The sequence below is a fragment of the Myotis brandtii genome, unplaced genomic scaffold, assembly GCF_000412655.1.
Source record: "Myotis brandtii unplaced genomic scaffold, ASM41265v1 scaffold166, whole genome shotgun sequence".
In the NCBI taxonomy this organism is placed as follows: domain Eukaryota; kingdom Metazoa; phylum Chordata; class Mammalia; order Chiroptera; family Vespertilionidae; genus Myotis; species Myotis brandtii.
This window is the reverse complement of record NW_005356087.1, coordinates 1,175,088-1,186,478: the sequence shown is the minus strand read 5'-3', so window position 1 is coordinate 1,186,478 and position 11,391 is coordinate 1,175,088. Positions and strand designations below refer to the sequence as shown.

General features: G+C 38.8%; 1 pseudogene; it reads right to left on the bottom strand.

Annotated features, from left to right (window-relative positions):
* Positions 1 to 8,424: 8,424 nt before the first annotated feature.
* On the bottom strand, positions 8,425 to 10,016 carry LOC102243821 (annotated as a pseudogene).
* Positions 10,017 to 11,391: the final 1,375 nt, after the last annotated feature.

Below are 11,391 nucleotides of genomic sequence, written 5' to 3'. Positions count from 1 at the left end.
TATATACTACAGAGCTATGATACTCAAAACAGCATGGTGCTGGCAGAGAAACAGATACACAGATCAATGGAACAAAATAGAGAGCCCAGCTATAAAACCACACATATATAGACAGATAATTTTTGACCAAGAAGCCAAAAATGCACATTGGAGTAAAGACAGTCTCTTCAATAAATGGTGCTGGGAAAACTGGAAAACCACGTGCAAACGAATGACACTGGATTTCAGTTTGTCCCTGTGTACACAAATTAATTCAAAATGGATCAAAGACTTAGACATAAGACCCTAAACTATAAGTCACAGAAAAAATCTATAAGTACTAAACTTATGGACCTGGGTGATAGAGAACATTTTATGGACTTGACCGCAAAGGCAAGGGAGGTAAAGGCAAAAATAAATGAATGGGACTATATAAAACTGAAGAGCTTCTGCACAGTAAAAGAAAAAGACAACAAAACAAACAGGCAGCCAACCAGATGGGAGATGATATTTGCAAACAGTAGCTCTGACAAAGGTTTAATCTCCAAAATATATAAAGAACTCGTAAAACTCAACACCAAACAAATAAACAATCCAATCAAAAAGTGGGCATTGAAAATACACCTCTCTGAAGAAGACATACAAACAGCCAAAAGATATATGAAAAGATGTTCAACCTCACTGGCAATCAGGGAAATGCAAATTAAAACTACAATGAGATACCACCTTACACCAGTTAGAGTGGCCATTATCAACAAGACAAGCAACAACAAGTGTTGGAGAGGTTGTGGGAAAACAGAAACCCTCATTCACTGCTGGTGGGAATGTAGACTGGTACAACCACTATGGAAAGCAGTCTGGTGATTCCTCAAAAAATTAAAAATAGACGTACTATATGACCCCAAAATCCCACTCCTGGGTATATACCCGAAAAACTCGAAATCATTTATTTATACGCAAAGATATATGCACCTCTATGTTCATTGCAGCATTATTCATGGTGGCCAAGAGCTGGAAACAGCCAAAGTGCCCTACGATAGAGGACTGGATAAAGAAGATGTGGTATATAGACACACTGGAGTACTACACAGCCATAAGAAAGGATGAAATAGTGTCATTTACAACAACATGGATGGACCTTGAGAACATTATGCAAAGTGAAATAAGTCAAACAGAGAAAGCTAAGAACTATACGATTTAACTCATATGTGGAATATAAAACTGAAACTTATGTACACAAACAGCAGTGTGGTGGTTGCCAGAGGGAGGGGGATGGGGGAAGAAAGGGGTCCTAATATGAGGTGACAGGAGAAGATTTGACTTTGGGTGGTGGGCACATGGTCCTATATACCAATTTTGTAAATTAATAATCCACACATGTAACCTATATGTTCATGTTGACTAATGTCACCCCAATAAAATAAAATAAAAGAACTTTTGCTGATTCTGCCTTTCATTCAGAAATGAGATGAAGAAGGATACTCATTGCAATAGGAACAAGTGGGTCATGACATCTTCTAAATGGAAAAATTGTTGAATTATTATAGTAATAATAGCATTTCTTGAGTATTTACTCTGGACCAGGCATTGTTCTCAACTTTTACCTATACCACCAATTTATCTGATTATCACTAAACCCTAAGAGGAAGTTTCCAGCATCATCATTTTACATTTGAGGCTATAGAGACACAGAGATGTGAGGCTGTTTTCCTGCGGTCACAGATATGGAGAGTAAAAATTTCAACTTCCTGAAATACAAGCTCATTTTCTCTGAGTTGTACTTGAGAAGATCAAGTATCTATACTTCATTATTTACATGTTTACTTATCCAATAAAAAGTTATCAATAAAATTCAGCATTTCCCAAACTGGATCCTCCCAAATCTTCTTTTTCTCTGCTTTCCTTTTCATGTATTTGTTGTCAATGACACCAGTACTACACTAAATACCTGACATCTTGAACTTTTTCATCTTCTTTGTTCCATGTAGCTGCCAATTCTGTTAATTCAACTACCATTAGTACTTGTTGTGCCTTCTTCTTTTTATTCTCATTTTTCTAGTTTATGACTCAGTTGATTACAGAAATGCCCTCACCATCTCACAATATTTGTACCAAATTACATATTGCATTGCTAGATTACACTTCTGAAAACAGAATCAGTTCCTGGATCATAAACTGTAATGACTGGGCACTGCTTATTCCTCAAACTTTTCCTTTTCCTCTTCTTCACGCACTTTAAGCTCCAAGCTTACAGAACTCAGCATTTTCCACATGCACTGCATGCTTGACGACCACATGCCTTTGCTCAGCTGTTTCCTATGCCTGCAGCATCCTTCTCCATAACTCTGCATGTCCACCCTGTACCCAACATTGTTCTAGCCTTTCATTTTAGATGACCCCAAATTCACTTTATCTCCCAGCCAGAAGGAGCCTCTCCCTCTGTTGAAACTTCCTAGTATTTTATCTATCTGTGCTTTTTTTGTGACACTTTAAACTTTCCTGATCCTAACTATTCTTTTATTTTATTTTTCAACTACAGTTTACATTCAACACAATTTTGTATTAATTTTAGCTTTACAATATAGTGGTTAGACAATCATATATTTTACAAAGTGATCTTACTGATATTTTAAGTACCCATCTCGCAACGTATATTGTTAGTACAATATTAAGTTCCCCATGCTGCACTTTACATCTCTGTGACTATTTTATAATTACCAATTAGTACTTCTTAATTCCTTCACCTTTTTTACCCAGTGCCCTAAACCCCTTCCTCTGGCAACCACCAGTATGTTCTCTGTATCTGTTTTGTTTTTTAATTTATTTTGTTTCTTAGATTACACATATAAGTGAAATCAAAGGGTATTTATCTTTCTCAGTCTGACTTATTTCACTTAGCATAATATAATACAGGTCAATCCATGCTGTAGCAAATGGTAATATTTCATTCTTTTCTATGGCCAAGTAATATTCCATTGTATATATGTACCACTACCTTTTTATCCACTTGTCTATTGATGGACAGATGAGTTGCTTCCATAACTTGGTCATTATAAATAACAGTGCAATTAAAGTAGGGGTGCATATATTCTTTCAAATTAGTGTTTTGGGTTTCTCGGGGATATATACCCCAAAGTGGTATCGCTGGTAAGGCAGTTCCATTTTTAATTTTTGAGAATATTCCACACTATTTTCCATAGTAGCTGCAAAATTTTGCTTTCCCACCAATAGTACACAAGGGTTCCCTTTTCTCCACATCCCCACCAACCCATGTTGTTTGTTGATTTTTTGATGATCACTATTCTGACAAGCATAAGGTGATAGCTCACTGTGGTTTCAATTTGCATTTCTCTGATAATTAGTAATACTGAGAATCTTTTCATATGTCTATTGGCCATCTGTATGTCCTCTTTGGAAGAGTGTCTTCTCAGATCCTTTTCCCATTTTTTAATTGGATTTTTTGTGTGTGTGTGTTGAGTCATCTGAGTGCTTTATAAATTTTGGATATTAACCCTTTATTGAATGTATCATGGGAGAATATCTTTTTCCAATCAGTAGGATGTCTTTTCATTTTATTGATGGTTTCCTTTGCTATACAAAAACTTTTTAGGATGTCATCACATTTGTTTATTTTTTTCTTTTGTTTCCCTTGCCTGAGGAGATATATCAGAAAAAATATTACTAAGAGAAATGTCCAAGATTTTTTTCTAGAAGTTTTTGGTTTCAACTGTTACATTTAAGTCTTCAATCCATTTTGAGTTTATTTTTGTACATGGTATATGAAGGAGATCTAGTTTCATTTTTTTTTTTTTTGCGTGTGTGTTTCCTATGCTCCCAACACCATTTATTGAATAGACTGTCTTTACCCTACTGTATATTCTTTTTTTAAAAATGTGTATTAATGATTTTTAGAGAGAGAGGAAGGGGGAGGGAGAGAGAGAGATAGAAACATCAATGATGAGAGAAAAACATTATCTATTGGCTGCTTCCTGCATGCCCCCTACTGGGTATAAAGTGTGCAACCCCGGGCATGTGCTCTGACTGGGAATCAAACCAGTGACCTCTTGGTTCCTGGGTCAACACTCAATCACTGAGCCACACTGGCGGGGCCCATTGTATATTGTTTATTGTAGATTAATTGACACATAACTGTGGGCTTATTTTTAGGCTATGTATTCTATCCCATTGATCCCTGTGTCTGTTTTTATGTCAGTACCATGCTGTTTTAATTACTATAGATTTGTAGAATAGTTTGATATCATGTAGCGTGATACCTCCAACTTTGTTCTTTCTAAAGATTGCTGTAGTTATTTGGGTCTTTTGTGGTTCCATATAAATTTTTGGATTATTTGTTCTAGTTCTGTGAAATACATCATTGGTATTTGGTTAGGAATTCTGTTGAATTTATAGATTGCTTTAGGCAGTATGGACATTTTAATGATGTTAATTCTTCCTATCTGTGAGCATGGTATGTGCTTCCATTTATTTGTATCTTCTTCAGTTACTTTCTTCAATATTTTATAATTTTCTGAGTAAAGGGTCTTTACCTTCTTAGTTAAATTTATTACTAGATATATTTTATGCAGTTGTAAATGTGATTGTTTTCTTAGTTTCTCTTTCTGACAGTTCATTTAGGGAGTATAAAATACACCTGATATTTGAATATTTGTATTGTATTCAGCTACTTTGCTAAATTTATTTATCAGTTCTAGTAGGGTTTTTCTTGGGGGGGGGATTCTTAGGGTTCTCTTTATATTTGCAAATATTGACAGGTGTTTTTTTTCCTACTTTTCCAATTTGTATGCCTTTGATTTTTTCTTCTTGTCTGAATGCTGTGGACAGGACTTCCAGTATGATGTTGATAGACAGTGGTGAAAATGGACATCCCTACTTGTTCCTGATCTTAAGGATAATGCTGTTAGTTTTTTCCCATTGAGTATGATGTTGGCTGTGGGTTTGTCATGGCCTTTATTATGTTGAGATATATTCCCACATGCTTACTTTCTAGATGGTCCTTTATCACACCATCGAGGGTCTCATTAGATTTCCTGTACATCTCATCAAGTTTATCGACAGACTCTAGAAGCCTCTTGAGAGACCTCAAAAGTGTGGTTCTGAACTCAATATCCTCCCTTGATAGTTTTGTCCTGTTTCTTTGTCTCCGCATTTTTTACGCTTTCTTGGTACACCCCCTAGTGGTCTTTGTGCGCAGTCTTGTTGTAGTTAATACTAGAGGGATTTGACCTCCAGGCCGACTGGCTGTGTTAATCAGCTGTGTCTGCAGTGGAAGAACTTGTGTCCTCTAGGGAGGTGCTAATCTAGCCTTTGCCTGAGGCTATCCGACAAATGCCTCTGTGCAGGGCTTGGGCGGGGCGGGTCCCACGGGATCAACAGGGCGGAGGAGGGAGCAGTTATGGCTGCTCTCAGTCCGTCCCCAGGGGCTCTGCCTCTCTGTCCCAGCAACGGCTGCAAACCTCGGAGGGACCGTAGCCAGACAGTCCTGCTTCTCCCATTTGAGTCTGGGTCCCTAGAGACTCGCTGGAGCTCAGAGTCTGAGGCTCCCTCCGGATTGAAACAGACAACCGCGCCCTCAGCCACCAGCCCGCGCCGCGCGCACTCCGCACCTTAGTATTTTACTTCAGCACTGCGCCTCCTCTGATTCTCGGTTCCTCCTAGTTGTAGAACTTCCACTCAGCCAGCCTTCCTGTGGTTCTGGATGATGTCCGTTCCGTCTTTTAGTTGTATTTTTGAAGTGGTTGTTCGAGGCAGCAAACTCCAGCGTTAACCTATGCCGCCATCTTGGTTTTCCCCTTTTTCATTTTTTAAAATAATTTTTATAGAATTTATTGGGGTGACATTGGTTAATAAAATTATATAGGTTTCTGGTGTACAATTTTATAATACATCATTGGTATATTGTATTGTGTGCTCACCACCTAAAGTCAAGTCTCCTTCCATCACCATTTATCCCCACCTTTACCCTTTTCTACCTCTCCGCACCCCCCTTGCCCTCTGGTAATCACCACACTGTTGTTTGTGTCTATAAGTTTTGTGTGTGTTTTTTTCTTAATCCCTTCACCTTTTTCACCCAGCCTGCCAACCCACTCCTCTCTAAAAGCTGTCAGTCTGTTCTCTGTATCTATGAATCTGTTTCTATATTGTTTGTTTATTTTATTAATTAGAGTTCACATATAAGTGAAATTGTATGGTATTTGTCTTTCTCTGACTGGCTCATTTCACTTCATAATACTCTCTTGAGGTTCATCCATGCTGTCGCAAATGCTAAGATTTCCTTCTTTTTTACAGCCGAGTAGCATTCCACTGTGTAAATGTACCATAGCTTTTTTATCCACTCATCTACTTACTGGCACTTGGGCTGCTTCAGAATCTTGGCTATTGTAAATTAACATAGGAGTGCATATAGTCTTTCAAATCAGTGTTTAGGTTTCTTCAGATAAATTTCCAGAAGTGAAATCCCTGGTTTATAAGGCAGTTTCATTTTTTATTTTTTTTTTTTTGAGGACCCTCCATACTGTTTTCCACACTGGCTGCACCAATATGCATTCCTCCCCAAAAAGGGCACAAGGGTTCCCTTTTCTCTACATCCTCCCCAAAACTTGTTATTTGTTGATATATTGATAATAGCCATTCTAACAGGTGGGGGGTGATATCTCATTGTGGTTTTAATTTCATTCCGCTGATGATTAGTGATGTTGAACATCTTTTCACTTCTATTGGCCATCTATAGGTCCTCTTTGGAGAAGTGTCTATTCAGGTCCTTTGCCTATTTTTAAATTGGATTGTTTGGTGTTTTTTTGGTGTTGAATTGCATTAGTTCTTTATAAACTTTGGATATTAACTCCTTATCAGATGCATCATTGGGGAACATATTCTCATATTCAGTGGTATTGCTGAGTTTTTAATCATAAATGGGTGCTGGATTTTGTCAAATGCTTTTATGCATCTATTGATATAATCATATGATTTTTATCCTTCATTTTGTTTATGTGGTGTATCATGTTAATTGATTAGCAGATACTGATTAAAACTTGCATCCCAGGGATAAACCCCACTTGGTCATGGAGTAATTTCTTTTTAATGTATTGCTGAATCCACTAATGTTTCATTGAGGATTTTGGCATCTATGCTCATCAGGGATATTGGTCTATATATTTTTTCTCTAGTGTCTTTATTTGGTTTTGGAATCAGGATCATGATGGCCTTATAAAATGAGCTTGAGAGACTGCCCCTCCTCTTGAATTTTCTGGAATAACTTGAGGATAAATGCTAATTTTTCTTTAAACATTTACTAAAATTCACCTGTGAAGCCATCTGGCCCAAGAGTTTTGTTTGTTGGAAGTGGGTCGTTTTTTTTTTTATTACTGCTTTCATTTTATTTGTTGTAATTGGTCTGTTCAGATTTTTTGTTTCTTCCTCATTCAATCTTGGAAGATTATTTGTTTCTAGGAAATTATCCATTTTTTTTCCAGATTGTCCAATTGGTTGGCATATATAATTGTTCATAGTATTTTCTTATAATCTTCTGTATTTTTCTGCTGTCAGTTGTTACTTCTCCTTTTTCATTTTTGGCTTTATTTATTTGGGTCTTCCATTTTTTTCTTGATGAGTTTGGTTAAAATTTGTCAATCTTGTCTTCCTTTTCAAAGAACCAATTCTTGGTTACATTGATCTTTTGTATTGTTTTTTATTAGATTCTATTTCATTCATTTATGTTCTGATCTTTATTATTTCCTTCTTTCTAGTTACTTTGGGCTTTGTTTATTGTTCTTTTCCTAGTTCCTCTAGGTGTAATGTTAGATTGTTTATTTAATGTTTTTCTTGTTTCTTGAGCTAAGCCTATAATTCTGTGTTTTCCCCTCTTAGGACTGCTTTTGCTCTATTCCCATATATTTTGGGTTGTGTTTTCATTTTCATTTGTCTCAAGGTATCTTTTGATTTCTTATTGAGCTGATAGTTTAGTAATATGTTATTTAGCCTCCATGTGTTTGTGTGTTTTTCAGTTATTTATTTTTAAACTTTATTTTAAAATTTTGGTTACAGTTTCATTTTTGTTCTTAACAAGGCTATGTTTAATCTCTCAGGATTAAAAAAACAATTAAGATTCTAAAGAATTAAACAACAAAGGAATGTCAAGGGAAGGGCACAACTACCCCATTGTCTGGGGTATGATAGCTATTCCAGTTTAACACCTAACTTCAAAACAAAATTAAAGTTTATATTTTCTAAATGAAATAATGTACAACCACCATCTTTCCAGTTTATTCTAATTTTCATACACAAAGCTTTATTTTGAGCTTGGAAAAAACTTAGTATGTAGTGTGTACCTTATAGAAAATTTAACAATCATAACACAGTATTAATGCCATTAATGAAGTCCTTAGTTTGTTATCTGGAACATTCTTCCATCAAAGCGGGGAGGAGAATTCAGTCCAATGAGTCTGTCTCAAGATCTTCATCTCTTGTTTGCTCCACTTGTATTTTCTTTTCAGTAACTGGATTAATGCTTTGAGCCCAAAATGAGATATATTTTTTATTACTGTAGATTACATGTTGTTTGGCTGGGAATACAATACAATAAACTTTTGGTTTTGGAATCTTGATTTCTGTAGCTGCTGGTCGTCCTCGTTTAGGATTCACTTTTAGATTAGCAGCTGCTGTTGCTGGTATCACTACTCCTGCCTCCTCTGTTTCTACTTGCTTTTCTGCTTTTCTCTTTTTTTCCTCTTCTGACAGCTTTTGGAGTGTTTATGTCAATTGCTTTAGTCACATCTTCATTGCTGGCTTTTTCTTCATGGTCATTATCTTCCTTTGAAACACTTGTTTCTTTTTCTTCAACTTCAACATCAGATGATGCATTTGATTGTTTAGCTGATGCCTGTTGACTTGAAAATTTCACTTTCTGATTGTTATCTATCTCCCATAAACCTTCATTCAAACCTTTTCATTTATTTGGTTTTCCATACTTTTCCTTATTTTTTGAGTAAGAATATATATCCTTTGGGCCTAAAAAAAGCAGTCTCATGAGTTCCAAAAAAGAAAGAAAATGGGTAGTTTGTTTGTTGGTGGTTTTACATCTCCATCAGGAACCTCATCTACTCAAGCTGGCCAATGAGGATAACCTTTCATCTTGGTGAAGATGAGGTCTCCAGATTTGAAATTGTCAGTCAAGTTTTGTGAGAGGTGATGCAGCAATGCAGGGGATCTGGATTCGAAGCCCAGTGAAGAGGAGCAGTTGTAGAGATGGTGAGGTGGGGGGGGGCATTGGGGAGGAGGGGCAGGGGGGCAGAGGGGTGCGCCTGCACCTGTGCCTGGGACTGTGGCCCAGGAGAGGGACAAGCTGCCCACCCATGGTCCCCTGCGGCTGCGGCCGGACTGGGCGAAGCCGGCCTAGATTCTGGGTGCCTGTGGCCAGCCAGAGGGAGGGAAGCTCGGGTCCCGGGTGCCTGCAACCGACTGGAGGAAGGAATCCTGGGTCCCGGATGCGGGGCGAGGCTGAGGCGAGGTTAGGGATGATTAGGCCAGCAGGAAGACAGTTAGGGGCGATCAGGCAGGCAGAGGTTGTTAGGGGTGATCAAGCAGGCAGGTAGAGGGGTTAAGGGCGATCAGGCAGGCAGGCAGGCAAGCGGTTAGGAGGCAGCGGTCCCAGATTGCAAGAGGCAGTCGGACATCCCCTGAGGGGTCCCGGATTGGAGAGGGTGCAGGCCGGGCTGAGGGCCCCCTGTGCACAAATTTTGTGCACTGGGCCTCTAGTTTTCTTATAATTGAATAGAGACCCAGTGCCCAAAATCGTGCACGGGTAGGATCCCTAACAGCTGCTGGCTGCCGACCGGGGCCTCCCTTCCCCCAGCTGCCTGTGGCCACCACTGGCCAGGGCCTCCCTTTGCACCTGCCTTGGCCTGGTACTGCCTGCTCACCTGCTCCACCATCCTGCTGTGGTCCCGCTCTCGGGGTCCATCAGGGCCAACAGCGCCTCCACTGCCACCCGCTGCCAGCGCCGCATTGCTGATGTCCGCCATGTTCCACACTGCTCCCTGGTGGTCAGCACACGTCTAACTCCCAGTTGGTTGAACTCCCGCCCGTGGGGACATTTGCATATTAGCCTTCTATAATATAGGATTGCTAGTTTCATACCATTCTGGTCAGAGAAGATGGTTGATATGACTTCAATCTTCTTAAATATATTGAGACTTGTTTTGTGTTCTAACATGTAGGATACTAGAGACTGTTTGATGTGAATGTGAAAAAAATGTATATTCTGCTGCTTTGGGGTTAAGTGCTCTAAAAATATCAACTAAATCCATCTGGTCAATGTGTCATTTAAGGCCTCTGTTTCCTTGTTTATTTTCTGTCTAGAAGATCTATACATTGATGTCAATGGGGTGTTAAAGTTTTCTACTATGACTACATTACTGTTGGTCTCTCCCTTTATGTCCATCAATATTTGCTTTATATATAATTTGTGCTCCTTTGTTGGGTGCATAAATGTTTACAAAAGTTATATCTTCTTGTTGGATTGATCCCATTAACCTATATAATAAAAGCCTAATATGCAAATCGACCAAATGGCAGAACAACTGGTGGAACAACTTGTCGCTATGATGCGCACTGACCACCAGAGGGCAGACACTCAATGCAGGAGCTGCTCCCAGCCCGCAGGCCCCAGGCCAGTCAAGGTGGGTGCCAGTGAGGGCTCCCCAAGCCAGAAGCCCCACAGAGGGAGGCGACCAGCGGTGGTGGTGTGGGGCAGGGCCGGTGAGCAGGTGGCACCAGGATGGCCAAGGTGGGTGCCAGTGGGGGCCCCCTCGATCACCCTGCTGGTTGCCCCACAGATTGGCCCTGATCACCAGCCAGGCCTAGGGACGAATTTTGTGCTTTGGGCATCCAGTCATTATATAATGTCCTTTTTTGTATCTTTTTGAAGACTTTGTTTTAATGTCTATTTTGTCTAACATAAGTAATGCTACCTCAGTTTGTTTTTTATTCAATTCCATTTGCATGAAATACCCTTTCCCATGCCCTTACTTTCAGTCTGTGTGTATCTTTTGTTCTGAGGCGGGTCTTTTGTAGATAGCATGGGTCTTGTATTCTTATCCATTCAGCTACCCTATGCTTTTTGATGGAACATTTAAACTATTTACATTTAAAGTTATTATTGATAGTTATGCATTTATTGCCATTTTACTATTTCTATTTATGTTTCTTCTTTTTCGTTCTTCTTCTGAAAGCATTCCCTTTAATATTTCTTGTAATACTGGTTTGGTGGTGATATACTCCTTCAACTTTTTCCTTGTGTAGGAAACTTATTTATTTGATTCTAAATGATAGCTTTGTTGGGTAATCTTAGTTGTAGACCCTTGCTTTTTATCGCTTTAAATATTAAGTGCTGTTGAG